Here is an 18,304-nt window from a genome sequence, read left to right on the forward strand (position 1 = left end):
TCAATGGAATTAGCCACGCTAACTAACGGCATTAACGAAGTCACAGGATGCTGTTCATTAGCAAGACGACACGTCATAGGAAACAGTGCCGTGGCTGGGATTCTTGGCCTGTTTCACAGATACGGACAATAGAGTTTCGGGCGTTCCGTTTGTAAAGGAACTGTTCGAGCACCGTCATTAAGCTTCTAAGTCTGGCTCTAGTGCCGCGACGCAAAGACTGCTGATGAACGCATCAGAGAAACGCATTCGACGATGCAGGCTGATCCTTCTACTTTCCATTAGACCGGCGCAATACGTGTAGTGGGCTATGTTCAGCCCTCAGAGTTCGATCTGCCGAAGCGGCAGGTGTCCTAATTACAGTTCCGAAACTAGATTCGAGGTTATTCTACCTAAAAGAGATGGAAGCTTCTGCAAATGCTATCTGGATACGAGCTTGATGGTACCTAAACATATATATATTACATAGCTATCTTAGGTATATACATTCAGAGTGTTGGACTACAAGTTGAAAAACTCTAAAGTGTAATTTTAAACATCCAAATACCATGAAAATCAAGTGTAATAAAATTACATTCCAGCCTCGATTTCTTAATTGTAAATATTTATTAAGAAATATTGACTAACGATACTCATTGGTACAAGGGACACCCTAGCTTCCTGTAGTTGCGATGGTGGGATTCTACGATTTTCGACTGGGATAGTGACTATGACAGTCACTGCTGTCGATAATCTAACTCCTGATACGAGCTTCCTGCTGGCAATGGTGCCATTCAATTTGCTAAGTTTCAGATAAATCTTTTTAGCATTCATAATCATTAATATTATAAATGAAGGCTTACTTCAATTTCGTTATTTGTACTTTTCATCCAAAATGCTTTGTATTACATGAAATTTCCAAAGGGAAATTTGAAACTGTAATTCCTTGTTTTGCTATTTCTCTTTGCTATTTTTTATATATGTTATAAAATATGATAAAGTTAATGTATACTTATACGGTGTTTCGTAATTAGTGGTGCAAGTGAAAAAGTAATGATTTTACATGAGAAAATAAGTGGAAAATGGAGAATAAAGTTTGTTGATTTCGAGCTTCATTTTCGAGAAAATGGAATTTCAGACTAGTAGGCGTGGATGAAAGGACGAGCTTATGCGTTTGACGGGTACACGGAACGAGGAGAACGCTTCTACTTCATAGTAGATACAGTCAGTGGTCAGACTGAGTATTCCTCTCACCCGTATACCCGTCAAGCACCTAACCTGTATTTCAGTACATACATACTAGCCAGAAATTCAAACTCAATTTTGTTGAAAATTATATATACTCAACTTCCTTCTTCATGTAGAATCACCCTTCTACTTGCAGCACCGGGTAAAAAACATTCTTTTCATTTGTCACTTCGCAACCTAAAAGTAATTATTGAGAAAATTCAAAATCTGAAAAATATTCAAGTGATATAAAAGGGTAAATCTTGTGTTCACCAAGATACTCTGACGATTCGGCTACTGTATGTATTGTTACTATGCACAGAGACACTCTGCCTACCAACAGACTACCTAAATTTGCATTCAGGATTCAAAATACAAATCTAGCACGCATACAGCAATATTCGACCAAATAATAAAGAAATAGTACACAGACTTCAATCAAATTCTGACTCAAAATTGACTCTTTCCCAACGTGGCTCAGCCACCTTGTGATCAAGATAGTGTAACATTTAATACACTACGAACATGTGACAAAGCACACAAAACCATGTACGAATCTAAATATCTCGATGTTACTAACGATTTCTCAGCACACCATGCCTGAATTTTCTTCGAACCCTGCTTTCCTGAGACTACACAATCTTCAATCTTCTAACTGATTCCGTCTGATAAGCTTCTAGAGGCAATATTGTATCAGAATATCGCATCACCTAAAGCATTTTATGGGATCTTCCATGAGTCATAAACCCCCGCTTCATCAGGCGTCAGCATAAACATGGATCCGTATACCTTACAATAGTGGCTCAAAGCACTATCCCAAATCATGATTCGCTTCACGCCGATCTCCCCAATCTAGGTCATCCACGGGTTTCCATGCCAGGAAAGACCTGTACGTTCAGGATCACCATCTTTCGAGGTAAATTGGAGATTCTTCGCGGCAGATCGCTGGAATAACGAGGTTATCGATAGTCCTGACGCAGGGGGGGAAGCAGTAGCTGGCGAGGGGAGGGAAATCTTCGCGAATTCGCGTCGACTGGCACACGCGTAATATCGTACGTGCAGGGAAAACGGAATGAGGCGACGTGTCTCAGGCAAGGAAGGAGCCGTCTCCGTCACCAACGGAGGGATCCAGTTTCCATGGATATTGGTTATCGATCCGCGGCAGCCGGCCTTTATCGTCCTCCTCCGCTCGTGTATCGCAACAGCTTCCATTCTGGGCCGCGTGCCCCTATGAAGTCATAAAGTCCCACGGGGGAGAAAAGAAACTTTATGCATGATATTATAATACGTTTGTCTTCCAGCACGGTAGTCGAATTTGAGCGTTCGCTACAGTTTATTGCGTCCGTTCTGAATCACTGCACGTGACCCGGAAGCTCTATCGTATGAGTACTATTCTGTGGACTTTATTCCTTTATTGGGCTGCTCTATGTATGGTATCCTCGCTAACCATATGTGATTCAATTGTATGGAGTATCCTCTTTTAAAAGAAATGTGCTTTAATTGTATGCACATTGGAAATGGGTTTTAGAATTTTTGGGACCGTTTTGGGTGCAATGTAATATTTGAATTATTCAAGTTTTTTTCTGAAAAGATTAGTTTTTAGTATGTAATGTGAATATGTGTGGTTATGGTTTGGCTTAGAGTCAACTGAATATTTCAATTTTTTTTTCGATATGCTAGAAACTTTTTGAAAGTACGAAAAAATAATTTCAATTTTTAAAATACATCCACTTTTGTGAAATTTATTTTTTGATCTCAGTTTTGGTTCAAATGGTAGTTCCATTTATTTAAATCAACGTACGTGGAAAAACGCTTCAAAATAAAATTTTAATATTGCATATAATTATTAGGTAATGTTATGTACAAACATTTCAGAATGTACCTCAAATGTAGGTAAAACTTAAGTATGCTTACATTACATCAGTACTTGTAATGGCTTTCTGAAAGCATGTTTTCAAATATTCTCTTAATAGTGGCCTCTTTAATGGGAGTACCCCTTAAATATGGTCCCAAAGGGGAAATCAGTTTTATAGTTATTGGGATAGGTCGTGATCTGGGCGAGACGCAGGTGGAATTTTAGGGATGTAAGACGCGAGGGTTTGTGGAATAGTAATACTTGGTTAACATTTGGTTAAGTTTAACTAGGGTTTAAATCAGATTTACATTAGGTATTAATATAACTCCAGTTCCTGCAGCAAATTTGGTTGTGTTCTTTTAGATTACAGAATATTTGTTTTCAAAATTATTTCTTGAAACAATTTTAAATAATTTTATTTGAACTGTAAAAATGTAATATAAAATATGCGTTATTTGTAGTGTTATTTCAAATGTGATCTATTCTTAACAATAAATCGTATAGTTTTCTTTTAAATATCATATTTTGATCCCACTGAATAATAAACTTAAATTTTCTCAATTTAGAATTAATAGTATGCTAATAAGTAAATAATAAATTCAATCTTCTCATTTTTAAATCATAATTAACAATTCAATGATCTTACAGATACCAAAGACTGGATCTAGCACTGAAAACATCGTATAGGAAGAATTAAGACTCCAGAATCAGAAATGTGAGTTTATAACTTCCTTTATCTACAGTTTCAATGAAACTCAATTACATCTGAAACGATTAATTTCCCAATATATATTCGCTGTAAGAGTTTAACCTCCTTTACTAACAATAAGTGTTCACTAGTTTCTGCAATTTTTATGTATGTGTCCAATTTTGCTGCTGTTTTCAAATTTTTCAGCCACAAGAAATTCATTAATTAGTAATTACAATTATTGCTAACATGCTTTATTATATACTCTGTAGAAAGAAAGAATTTTGATTCACAACGTTTCAACCAAAAATTGCAACATACTGGTGAACAATAAATATTGTTGTTATCTATTGCATGTAGCACAATTGTGTTCATACATTATGTATAGTCATTTCGCCAGTTGCAATCTTTTTTTATGTTCTAGTCTAATAATTTCCTTTCTAGATGTTAATTTATCCTAGACACTAGACAAGAATCTAAGTTATCCATATAAGATATTTTGATAGTGCACTAAATGAATATTTAATCAAAAATTCTACAACGCTTGAAAAATTAGCAAGATAAAATTGTATCTAGGTATTTATATGTTCAGATAAATTCGAAATGGTCTGCAGAAATCCACCCTTATCGTACGAACATTTCTTTACCAGTCTCTCCACATTTACACCACTGTGTTAGCTATTTCTTGCTTTCAAATCTAAAGAGTATTGCCGAGAGCATATTTCAGCTAAATTACGCGAATAAATTGCGGTCCAGCCGTCTTGTACCTTGTTTATCTCGGTCGTCAGCCCTGGGGGCGAGGCAACCCCTCGTCTGCTCGCGCCCCTGTACTGAAGGGTCGTGGAACCTTTTAACCACAACATTATCGCTTCTGGATACTGTACATCCACTGTATCATCGTATGCCTAACAGCGGTGCGAGCTAAAGCGCTCACACGTGTGTCAAATTTCACGCAAAGCAACGTATCGCCCACGCGACACCCTTGTCTTCTGTCTGAACAACGTTTCGCTGTCATCGATTTCGCGACAGCTGGCATGTCTCGAAGTTCCCTGAGGTCGAGGGAATCTTCTTGAAGACGGCCAGCCCTTGACCCAAATAGACGCTGAAGTCGATTTGTGGCACTGCCCTGGGTCAATCTCTGCCTCCTGATTATGAAATTTTAATCGAACACTCTGCTTTAATAACATGTGGATCTTTAGAAGTGTAACCTTCCAGAGGTCGTGAAATTATTAAAAGTTCAATGAATAATTTTTTCAATTGACTATTCATGATGCACTTCTATTTCTTATAAGTACATTTACAGAAAAAGCGTGTATTCTATTTATTTATGAGGTTAATTTTCCACATGAATACAGCTTGATCAAGGCTACTGTTAAAGGTCAAGGTGTGTGAATTTACTCATCATTCAGAATTATGAACAAAATCTGACTCTGCTGGTGTAGGACATATTAGAATTGATGATGCTGAAATTACTGAGAAGTTTTATGTAAATTTCATGTAATGGGAAATCATTTCGGACTTCAAACATTCAGTTCTCTCGCCCTTCTTTGTATCTTTTGTGTTGAACAGTCGTTTTCCATTCGAAAGCCGAGGACACGGTGATCATGAGGATCTAACCATGAAGTTACCCTGCAAATTTGTCAGCCTTCCCCTCCGCAGACTTCCCAGCAGGGAGTTAATCCAACTTCCTTCGAGGATCTCGTGCTCGGCACGCGTAATTAAATTTCGAGGCAACGTAAGCGAGCAATTGCTGCATCGTCGTCTTGTTTTCGACGTGGACTCTGGGTCATCGTGCAATTATCTATTCTCTCGCCATAGATAGCCTTGTTCGATAAACTTCTATGCAGCTTGTACTTAGAATTGTAACGAGTAAGCGTCTGTAATAATTTTCAATGTTTTATTAAATAGTCAGTTCAAATTTTTAGGCTGATTTTTGTACTTTTTGCTTTTACTTTTTTCAGCAAAAAAAAATCGTGAATAAATTTTCAATAGTTAATGGTCTTCATCCTTGGATTCTAGAATGTTACGATTCTTGGATCCTTTGAATGAGTTTTTAGATTCTTTGACTCTTGGATCTTAGGTGTTCAGAATCTTGGATTCTTGAATGTAGTTGAATTTTTGAAATTATGAATTTTTCAATGTTTGGACTCTGGAATTATTGGAACTTTAAAATACAATACTCTTCAATTCTAAAATCTATGACTTTCTGAATCCTTAATCTTTGGAATCTTTTGATTTTTCAGTATTTTTAAGTTCACTAGTTTTTGAAATTCATCAGAAGAGTTTCCCAGTTCTTTGTATTTTTGCATTCTTCTGTTGTTAAATGCTTACAATTAGGCCTCTTAATCCTTAATTGGCCAACCAACTAGAATCATTTAAATTCTCCTCACGCTGTAAAGCCAGTCGGCTACTGACAATAAGTAGAATCGAATTTCGCAAACTACTTTTTTGCCATGGAAGCTATTCAGGGTCATTGATACTTCAGAAAACAACAAAATAACCGTATGTCAAGAGGGCGTTATGCATGTGTATGCTTTAATGACCGAAATAACGTGGAAGCCCGACCGTTAACGTCTCCGGCGTGTAAATTATCGTCCCACGGGCGGACAGTGTGAATGACTGGCCAGCTACTCGACTTTGCATCGCTCACGAAGTATACAGGGTGTGTTGTAACAGGTGGCACTATCGGTCTAGGAACTTTACATAAAAGGATCGTATAGAATCTCTAAAATTGGAAACTTTCATTTTGGACGATTACAACTGTCAAAAATTAGATCCAGAAAATTAAATTTAACTTTCCACACCAAGAGCTCGCTTTTAACAATACGCATGCCCTAGTTACCATAAACAGCTGCTAACATCAGCTATCTTCAAAATCAACTCAAGACTGTAATGATCAGTTAACCAAATTTAGATCACATTTCGCTTTCTTCACATTCAGAATGATAAACACTTTGCGAAAGGGGTACATAGAATGTCGCCAATGAAAGGCTGTTGACGCGATGCGCGGGGAGTTCAGGTTACGCAAGCGTGGCATCGTCACCGGGATCATCACCTGGCCAGTCAGTCATTCATGCACGCGACGGGGCGGGCCAGGCGTCGGCCACTCGCGTTATTTCGGTCTGAGGAACACTATTTCCGTTATAGTAGCGCCTAATCGAGACTACGAGCTGTGATATTCTCGGGCGGGATTGGGTCAAGCCTGTTCAGCCCGATAACAAAGAAGCAGCCGTTCTGCTTTTGCCTCACTGCTAGGCGAAGCTCCTCAAGACTGAATACGATTTGATTAGAGGCAAAGACAGCCTCAGACGAATTTAATAATGCAACCGCAAAGACTCTTCTACGTTCGAAACATTCAGCAAAGATAGCTGTAGTTCTCTCAGACATGGACGTTTCTAGGTGGGTATTACGAACTCTAATCTGACACTCGGAAATCCCATTCAACGCTAACTGACAGCCCCGTCAGTCTTCCTAGGACTATCGGATGACTACTCTCCAGCTGTAATTCCATTTCGTCAATAAAGAGTCAGAATGAAAGGTGATCAGCTAGGGACCTCGAGCAGTCTTCGAGCAGTTAAAAGGAACCGTATCGTTGATCGTGGTGCCTGCTCGATGAAGAGTGGCTGGTCGAATCTCCGCGTGCGTCATCGTGGAGCCCGTGCCAGCCAGGGGTGACACAGGGGGGAGAACAGGCGCGTTCTCGCGCGAACTAAACGCAGTCTAGCTGTGCATGTCGGTGCCGTTGGCCGGTGTTGGTTAGCCAGATTCGTAGGTAGGTTGTCTGGCCGATGGCCTTTCGACCCGAGTGCAGTTTCACTCGCGAGCATCGGCTCCGCTTGTCGCCCATTCGCTTCTATGAGGTGACGGGACCAGTGCGATCTGTATCCAGTGTTCGTCCTCGTGGGGTCTTGTCGAGGAATGCTGGATGCCCTCCAAGCCTAAGGTATTGAGTCTTTGCACTTAACGATTCATCAAATTTCGTTTGCAACGATTCATGGGGTTATAGACGATGAGCAAGTACTCTTAGGATCAGCTAGTATGGGTATGTGTGTTGAACATGTGTCGATTAATTGGACTCAACGCTGAGATTCTGATTTTATAGGTGAAATTCTGGATTCAAAAAACATGTTAGTGGACTTTTTCTACTGAATCAGAAACGATGTTAGACTAGTGAATGTTAGCTAATGGTAGCCTGCATGTAAACTTAGTTAATTGTTTTTAGTTTACGTTTTTCATATGTCTAGTCTGACAATTATATTATCGTTTCAGTTCGAATATTAAGTGTAATTTTATTTCACATGTTATATTAAAGGTTAGTAGTGCTTTGCTACTGAGAGATTAAGTAGGCGTTCCTTTCCTTAAAGTTCAGCTACGAGTATAATATTTTCTTATAGGCTTCTATCTATATTTATGAGACTTTTGAAATTATTAGATGGACTTAGTTTTGAAGCAAGAAGATAAAAATGGACTATTACTAGCAGTTCAGTTCTTCTCAGAAACGTAACCTCTTCAATGCACATGTAACAAGTGAACTCATAACAAAAGAACACTGTATTCAACTTTCATCTTGCTTACCCCAAATGCAAGATGCCATTTATTAGTAAACGCATTATTCAGCGTAACATACACCAATGACTAAATCTCAAAAGTTCTGATCAATTACTGCTTCTGAGGTAACTCTCGCTGTGCCTCTCAACTATTACCTCTAAACCCTCAGGCGTCACGTGACATACAAAGCTAGAGTTAGCCCATGAGCAAACTCAGAGGCTGAAAGTCGACTTCTCGATTCCAATTCGCGAAAGCACCTTAAGCATGCAGAACTCATGAATTCCAGCACAGCAACTCGCATTGCAGTTGCTGTCAAAGCTGAAAAACGTCTACTTTCGTGCCATTCTCCAGTTTTACAGTCGTCTGCTGCTGACTGTTGCAGGTAGATCAGTCAAATGAGTTTAATCCTCTTTCAAAGTCAAAGAAGATGTCAGGAAACTTTTTTCGTGCTAACTGGTGTTTTATCGCCGGCGTTAAACGCCAGAGAAGACCGAACAGACTCAATAGTAACAAGGAGAGGTGTTTTTGTCTATGGCAAGGAACTTCGCGGCGTTAAGGATACTAAAACGCGAGTTTCTTGCGTCAGACGACAAAATGTCGTGGCAGCACGGACAACGGGAAGTTCGCTCGTCAAAGTAGGAACGGGTAATCGACACTCTGGGTGTATTTTGAAGCGGTTACGAGCAGTTCTCCCCTTTCGTCCCGTTTCGCTCCACTTTACGGTTGCATTATCGTTCGACTCCTCGCTGAAATCCCTCGGAACGTTTCATTTTACGACTCGCGTAGTAGCCTTGGAGCGTCTGACCGCCGCTACGATCCACGGAACGTCTTCTTCTCGGTTTTCGCGTGCTTGAATTACAATGGATCGTGTTGTTGCCTCTTCCTAGTCCTGCGAAAGGAAAACTGAAAGTAAACGTGCACTTTTAGAGTTGGAATGGAGTGTACAATTTTTTCCCTTTTATGTTGGTTGGGACAATAGTCTTACGTTGTGAGTTTATTGTTGGATTCACTGCATCTTGGAATTCTTACCTGTGTAAATTAATTCAATCTCACGTTTAAAAAGATTCAAATTTTGTTTATTGCTTATGTAACATTTAATTAGTCAACTAACAAAATTTGGCTATCGAATATTCAGATATTCAAATTAAAAAGTTATAAATTCTTTAAATTTTTCAATTCTCGAATTTAAAAATTCTTGTGGTGTAATGTACAAATAATAAATTTCCATGTTACAACAGTTTATATTACTTGATTATCTGAATAATATATAGGTATTAGGTACCTTGTGAACGATTCACGAATTAAATTCGACCTTCCTCTGCAAAGCAACCGCAGCGAACTGATTTATATGCATAAAACTAGATACAACATTCATGAATAAAATTTCAGTTTTTTTTTTTTTATAAAACTACAGAATCAATGTACACCAGAAAAAAACCACCGACATTTCGTACTCCCAGAATAAATAAAACAGTCAATAATACTCTTAGTTACACATTTCTCCCACTAAAGTCACATTGAAAACAATTTTTCATACCATCCATAAAATTTCATTTTTGCTCTCATAACTTTCTCCCTGTCGACGCTTGAATCGATCTCGAATTTGTTAGCGACACGATCAAGCGATTTCCCAACTCATTTCTCTTCGAAAGAAAGCCTGGATCGAGAGAAGGTTTTGCCACTCTGCTACCAGGGATGATCCCTTTTTCTCAAACCATAGATTACGACCCCGCAGCAATAAAATTTCAATTTCACAATAAGAGGACGCCTCGTTGCCTCGACCCTCGATTCCCTTAAAAAAGACGAACTCTCCTTCGCGTCGGGATTATTGGTCAGGTCTGCCGTTCACGTGAACGCACGGGGACCATTAATTCGCGAGAAAATAATTACTGCCGGTGCATTGCTCCGGCGCGTTTTCGATGGGGAGCCCTGGCTGGTAGTCGTGGCTGTAACGGAGACAAAACGCACAGTTTCCGCGGCAATGGGCGATCAGGGACGCCATTTGTTCAAGGGCGCAAGAATGGTTCGGGCAGCTGCTGAAAAACGACAGTAATCTCGCCAAAAAATATACATTCGTTTTGTGGAGCATTAGCCATCCCTACAGACCCTCGCTTTTTAAAGGCTTTCCAGTCCCCCTTTTTTTGCAAGTCATCGGGTGATAAAAACGCCTCTCGCGGGGGTGTTTCATACGCTGATTTCCAGTTTCAAGATGGTCCTCTAATTTCCCTTTAATCCTATTAATGCCCAGACCCTTAAATCGTTATCTCAAGTGTAATGGCGTCCTGGGTTGCCATACGAATTTCTTCCTTGGGTATAGTGGGGGAAATTGGGTGTCCTGTTGGTATAGGTCTAGGTCCTAGACTCGAGCAAGTCTTTAGTAACAGAATATGATAGGATACACGTTATTTCTTCCCCAATCTACCAATTTCCTCCGTTATACCTAACAAGGGAACTCGTACGACAGCTCTGGTAACGTCAAATGTTGATTTCCGAGGGAATATTTAAGTTTCTCAATCTGAAACCGAGATTTACTTCAAAGCAAGTGAAGTTACAGATTCCTACCAAAAGGAATTAGATATTAATCAGCGACAGAGTCTGAAACATGTATAAAGTGAGTGTTGCATCAGCCACATGTTTCTGTTTTCAAGATATTGGCGTTTAAAGATTTCAATCTCAATACTATTTTATAGACTTGTGTTTTCTTAAACCTTTAGTTTTAAGTGAAAAATTCTTTTACTGTCCTTTCTTCTTGCTAAAAATATACGTTCCATATTCTAAATCTCTATTAAGGCCTCAACTCGAATCTTTTAAAAATGTGACGTCGTTTTGCCTTACAGCCACAAAAGTGTTAAAGAGGAATTGTCAAAATATTGCTTTTTCCGTGTGGTATGTTTGTTAAGTAAGTTAATGTTAAGAATTATTAAACTCTTTTAATTTAGCGGATTTAAATGATTTAAAGCATTAGTGATATAAATTTTCTGGTAGATTTATTCATGATAATGGACTCCAATAAGAATTAATCCTTTCATACTGTTCAAGTTCATTTCGAAAGCTAATTTAATTAATTAAATTCTATGCGATTGATTACTGGGATATTCCTGGCACATTTACTGTATCTCCGATATTTTCGACTGCTTTAAGTTAATTTTACCCTTTAATCCTCTAAACGCATGCCATGTGGAAATCCTGTTAGAGTTTTCACTTCTTCCCAAAATATTTATTTTTCTTTTCATATTTCATATTTCACATTATTTTTCTCCCATATTTATAGAATTGATAACAAAGATATTTTCTGTAGATTTTTTCTTTTGCACCAGCTTATGAATTATAGATGCAATCTTTACGTTCACATTACAATAGCGAAAGCTTAACGAGAGAACTCAATAAGCTTACAACGATATAATGTAGTCACCTTTGTGTCTTGTTCTTATCGGCAAGATAAATATAATTTAAGTGGCCATTGCGCATAAGCCAATATTTCCTCCAAAGCTGAAGTCAGTGAGAAAATATATCTTTGAACATCGAGTTTTAAACGAAAATCAGGAAGCATAGAGGAGACTGAACGATGAAATAATAAAGATATAGCGATGAGCATTGGACGACGTTTTCCATTTGTCGACGACAATCGAATCGTTAGCAAACGAAAATTACCGGAGCGAGAAAAGAGCGACGAGAGGCGTCGTGACGACAATCCGGAAACATCGATTAAAATTCTCTGCGCCGCAGTGATCGACGCTCGCATTGTGCTCGATAATATTAAAGTCTCACTCTCTCTCCCTCATTCTCGGGCTGTTCCTCTCTTTCCAGTTAGAATTTTCCACGCCAGTTTCACAGTTTTTCCTGACGTCCATTAACGTTTCAATTATCCACGTCAAGCACATTTGTTTTCCCTTCCCAATGCACGACTTATTCATTATTATTCTCACGATTTTTCATTTTTTTTTAATTCTTTTATCGTCTCTTAATCCACATCCTGTTGAATTAATATTTCGACGCGTTATTCATTTTTAAAGTTGCCCTCTGGTATGAACCTTTTAAGAGATCGGTTGTTCAAATATTTCTTCGACATTTAAGTACTTATTTTTCTTGTTCTTCAGTTCTATTTTATAAAGGGGTATTGTATTTTGTTGCGTAACAAGAGAAATCCTTTTCAAAAATTAAATCAGCTGCACACTGGACTTGTTTCATAAATCAAATATCATCCTACTCATTTATCTGTTTTTCTAATAGCCCATATCAATTTTTAATATAAATGTTAGTCATTTTGAACTGCAGAAAGCTAACGAACAAACAATATTCGAAAAAATGGTGGAAGTTGTAATTTATTTTCAGGTATTTTAAAATATAAAATACAAATGTTATTGAATTGTATAAATATATGTATCTACAAGGTACACTACAAGTAGAAAAAATTGTAATATTTTCAAAATCATATCCCGCAGAAAAAAGTTCAACATTTTTTTGAGCTTAAAAAGGAACTAATAAATACATTTACTGTATTCTCCATTGTGTATTTTATAAACAGAACTCTTTTCTACATTCATGTAAAATTTAAAGTTGATCGATTTATTTGTTTTTTAAAAATAACTTCTACAATTTTATCAAATAGTTTCTGTTAGCTCCTTTTAGTATTAAGAATTATTGATCGTTTTTGTCAGAAAGCTAACCATGATAGAAGGGACGTCAAGCGAATATAGATTTGTATATGTTGAATATGAAACTGATCTAAATCTGTATTGAACGGTTTCCATATTTCTAAAAAAGGTCCTATTTTTTGGTCAGCGAGGTGCAAAATATCTGAAGTAAACTTTCCTTTCAGTTCCTTCAATTCGAGCAAAAGTCGAAATGCGTTTTCAAATTGCTTTTAACAATAGGTTGCGCGCTTAATTTTCGAAAATCCCCCAAGAATATGGAAACTAAAGTGTAAACTCGAGCGTATTATAATCAAAAACTTTGGCAGGGTATAAAACCATTTGTTGAAACTACTTTTCTTAGATAGCTGTTTCTAAAAACTCTGGTAGTAATGAAGAAATTTCTGTAAAATTTGGCATGCACACAGAATAAATGTAGGCATGTATACCTACTTTTGTAGCTCTCTCGCGACTAAAATCCGTGTCATTTCTTTTTATAAAATTTGTATATTTTCTTTCATGAAGTGCTATTTCGTTTTTATATTTTTTAGTTTACAACATATTAACATAAAGTTGAGTTTCTTTAAGCTAATGTAGTGTACTTTTACAGCTGCCTAAATTGCATCTACACAATTTATAGTTACAGGTATCTCTAGCATATTATAGTCAATGAGGAGAGCATTTTTTGTTAAAACAGATGTTCTTGCTTCACTTTACAGTGTTCAATTCTTAATCGAGTCATTACTATTCCTTTTCTTGCCTAAATAGGAGAGAATAAGGTTACAGAAATTTCAAATGATGCTAAATGTAACTTATATAGACTATATGCATATAAACTATATGCAATTACTGACGATCAACAAATTATGAATTTGAAGAGTAGAAACCAGTCGTGTCTGCACAAGATTCTGTCCACTCCTTTTCAATTTTATTTATCTTAAAACAGATAAAGTAGCTATTACCAGGAGTATTTGAATAATGACGAATTACGTACCCCATTTCGTTGCTTCGGATCAGCGTGCCCGCTTAAGAAACCTAGTCGTGATTCATTGAAAAATCAGTTCCCTGTTGGTTAAACGAGTTAGGGTTCAAGCACCAGTAGACAGAGAAACGTTAAGAACTCCAGAGGGAAAAGGGACAGACCGCAATCACTGTGTAACGAAGACAACAAGGACTTCCTGCATACTTACGGTACGCTAGTGTATTCCCTTGTTTAATGTACGGGGTGTCGAAAAAGTAGGGCTCTACTGCATGCCTGTACGACGTCCAAAATTTCTTACCTATCGTTGGGAACCTTGTTCTCCACTTGACTGTTTTCATCAACGAACATCGCGAAATGGCTGAAAGAGATAGGTAGAGTTTATTAGCGAACTTTAGCCAATATAGGTGTACAGAATGAGACTCACTTATAACATTCAAATGAATTACATGAATTAAATAGTCTGCCTTAACAGTTTACACACAGCCTTCTTCTGTGATAAAATAGCTCCCGAGAATGCATAAATCGGACCAGAACATCAATTAGCAGAAACTTCTATACTCTATACGATGAATAGGATCAAGAGTACTAAATATGTTTAGATCTAATATTTTGAAGATAAAAGATATTGTTCTTTTTCTTAGAAGTAATGTTGACTGCCCTGCACCACTAAATGAAATCAGCATTTATATACAACAAGTTAAATTAGCAAAATTCTTTTAGGTACATAAATGCTGATTTCATTTAGTGGTATAGGACAGTCAACATGGTTTCTAATAGCTTTCGAAAGAATAGACATTCGATTCTTTTCGTGTATCTGCGAGTACAATTATATTAAGGGCATACAGAATAGGTACATAATTACGATCACAGAAGTATATAGGTATTCCAAGTTGCAGCGCAGCAAACCTCAGAAACTTGCGTTCCTCTGAATGAAATCTTCATAAAAGACTGTCTTAGACAGTCCAAAATTAAATTACACATGAATATGTACTCAAGAAAACGAAACCACCCTGTTGCAATAGCTACCATAAGCCCATAACGACCCACCATCTACTACTAGATGAATACAGTAAATTTGAAATCCAAAGACGGACACATGGGATCAACTTGGACGCTAGGAACATATAGAGAATACCATTAAATATTCAGCAAAATCAAATCTATTCGATAAACTATGAATACTCTGCACACAGTATCCCATCGCCACTGACCAAGATATCAATTCGATGTTAAACCTTCACACAGAAGAAGAATAGCCTGTCTAACATTTCAAGTTCGCTCTCGATGAGGATCCTCCTCAGATAAACAGCGTGAGAGAAAACTCTGAAAGAGTTTAACTAAAACCAAGGGGAGTGAAAGACTGGCCAACATTTTGCTCGAACAAAGAGAAGAGTCCCTGCGTCAGGAAGAAGGGATTTTCACGTAGGACGCCGGATATTAGCCCCGTCGACGACGTCGCGTCGCTCTAAAAACCTGAGTCCAGCTGAATGTGTAGGTATAGGCGTCGAAAAAAATCCCGTCACAAACACGGGCTGGACTTCAAACGGATCAGACCTCTCTGGTCACGCGACTGAGAAGCAAATCAGCCTCGTCGATATTCTGTTTACGTACCGGGTGATCAAAGATGAGAGCTTGAAAATTGAGAGCTACTTGCAAACGAAAAAACATGAAAGTAGGTACTGTGGTGAATCGTGGTAGGAGGTCAGGTAGGTTCAATGGCTCAAAGTGAGACAATAGTCAGGAATTTCTGCAGCTTTGTTTCAATGCTTAACAAAATTGATCTTCAAATACGTTTTTCTTGAAAAAGAAGCATTCATATTACCCTTGATTTTTGTCTTAGTTCTTAGTATGAAAATGTTGTAAAAAATTTGAATGGAGTAATTTATACCTACTTAAGAGTAAATTGCCCATATGGTTTTGTAGCTTACATATTCCATCGTTTATGGTGGTGTAATGTAGCAGAATCGGGATCAATCTTTTAAAAATATGTGCAGGTATCAAGATTGAAACTGAAAACAGTCATTTTTGAAAATAATGTGCAGTTATGAGCAAGTAGCCCAAAAATTGCAATCATAGAGTGCTACATAAATTTTCGAAAATTTCCTCGTGTTAGAATAATTGAGACACTCGGTATATAACCACGAGGGTCATCGATAGACGTCTCAAAGAGATCGTCAGTGGCAGTATCCTAGCTCGACTAATAAATTTATTCTGAATTTTGTGCATCGGCGTATTCGTTCCTGGTCCACGGTTCTTTCAGGGCCTCCCCTCCCACCTTTTCTGCTCCCTCTAGTGAATCGAATTAGCCAGTCGATTCTAATTACGACTTTTCGGAGTTTCCCTTCGCAACGGGCAAATATAAAACCTAGCCACTTCTCCCGCGAAAAGAGTGCGCGCCGTTATGAGCCAGCCTTTTTATTAGATTCTTCCTTTCTTTTGCAAATGAAGGGTGGATGTTACCTTCCCACACCGGATGGAACTAAATTTACATTTGTGTGGCCAGTGTAAGAGTTACAACGTTCATAGAACCTGCTTGACCATTTCGTTGTATGGTGTTTAATTAGGCAATTGAGATCTCGCTTTTATTATTTCTTGAAGACTTAATTATTTGTAATGTAGCAGAAGCTCGACATGTAAAGGGGTTGAACTGTGTGAAAATCTTGAGGTTTCGACTGAAATCTATCACGTATTTCTTTCGTTGAACTGGTTATTAGATTATCGAGCCTTCTTGTCCGATCTCATTGAAATTAACCCTTAAGCAATGGATTTCTCATGGCATATGGATCCTCACTTTTTTCGATTTAAAAATGGTTTTTAAAGTGCACATGAACTAGTTACGTAATTTAGAAAACACAGTCTCCGTAAGAATGTAATTTTTATTTCCTACCTAAATGTGTCTGGTGTGAGGCTTATTCTACTTACAGCGTGCATTAATCAGGTCAGACACAGCTGAGTGAGCAGAGTAAGTCCCGAGTCAGATAGCTACACTTCACACGTATTTTAGGCATTTGCTTAACAATTAATAACTTGGAAATAAAGCCTAAAATAGTTTCATCTATCTTCATTTTCGTCTTATTTCAACATGTAGAATCAACCCTTAAAGTTCCTTAAAATTCCATCTATCGCTAAACACCCTGTCTAAATTCAAAAACTAATTTTATTCATTATTTTGATGCGTCAGAACCATCTGAAAAGGAAAACCAAAAATTTACAAAATACATGAGCCTTACTTTTGGAGTAAGATTATTACTCAAAGATTCTCTCGTATTCATAAAATAATTATTTCAGTATTCCTTATCGCTTCATGCTTCATCGAAGCGTACTTCTGCAACACCCTGTAATTTCCGACTATTGCTCGTTAGATCGCCGAGCAATTAGAGCTCGGACTGTAGAACTCACCGAAGCAAGAGAGGCTCCCACGAAAGTTGAGAAAATTCTCCAGTAAATTTCCGCGGGATTTCCAGTCGAGTTCAAAGTGTTCCTGAGTCCCAGTCTCTTCGGAGGGCTCGCTATGTCGCGTTAATAGACACCGGAAGAGAAACGATATCCTTTTCTAAGGAGGAGGGTGGCGGTATCGATACCCATGGGAGAGCTATGTCTCGATAACCGAGCGCCATGAGAGCCGAGCCTTTTAACGCTACGTGACTGCTCGAGAATTCAGCGGGTGCGCCTCGAATTAAGTAAAATCGTGGCTTGTTTTCGAAGCTTTATCGCGGCTGGCCGTCGAATCGGGATCTCGCCGCCCGTTCTCGCGCGTTTCGATTGCGGTCGTCAGTGTATTAAATTCCCTCCGAATCTTGTTCAGACTGTTTCCATTTACACTCGACTGTGAAATAATTTTGGCAGCGTGTGGAACGTGGAATGGGCTTGGAAAAGAGTAATCGTTCTTTTTTGGAATTACTTTCGAGAATTATTAAACTGCCTAATTCTGGAGTACTACATTGTGCTCCATAGTAGTAAAAATAATATCTGCATTTTTTTATTTAATGGTGGTTAGAGTCTTTGCAGGGGATTTTTCAAAGGCGATGACCTCACATCTGTTCAGTTTTTGAAATAAAGTTTCCAAATTAATTTTGTTTTGGAAACTTAAATTCATTAAAAATGTGTTCTATATAATTTAACCTTAGTGCCACAGGTATGATAATAATGGAACGCATTTAGTAGTGGAATTAACCCTTTAGTGCAAAAGATAGTAAAAGTAAAATGTGCAGACGAAAATAAGAAATAGAAAAGAACAATTAAAAGAATCATAGCAAAAACAACCCTTGTTAATTCTTGTTTTTTTCTTGGATAGCAAACAGATAGCAATTGATTAATATTTTTTCTACGAAATATTTACCATAGTTCACATACTGCGTTTTTAATCGGACAGGTTCCATTATGTTATGAATTTTTCT

The 18,304-nt window shown here is 37.8% G+C and overlaps 1 protein-coding gene across 1 annotated transcript in view; it reads left to right on the top strand.

Moving 5' to 3' along the window:
• The first annotated feature begins 3,759 nt into the window (after nt 1-3,759).
• Nucleotides 3,760-18,304, top strand: part of Alpha-man-iib (alpha-Mannosidase class II b) — a 141,104-nt gene continuing 126,559 nt past the window's right edge. Inside the window, exon 1 of the mRNA XM_076379503.1 lies at nt 3,760-3,773. The gene's annotated coding sequence lies outside the window, so the exon portion shown is untranslated. The remainder of the gene's footprint in view (nt 3,774-18,304) is intronic.

Source organism: Calliopsis andreniformis, chromosome 6 (assembly GCF_051401765.1).
Source record: "Calliopsis andreniformis isolate RMS-2024a chromosome 6, iyCalAndr_principal, whole genome shotgun sequence".
NCBI lineage: Eukaryota > Metazoa > Arthropoda > Insecta > Hymenoptera > Andrenidae > Calliopsis > Calliopsis andreniformis.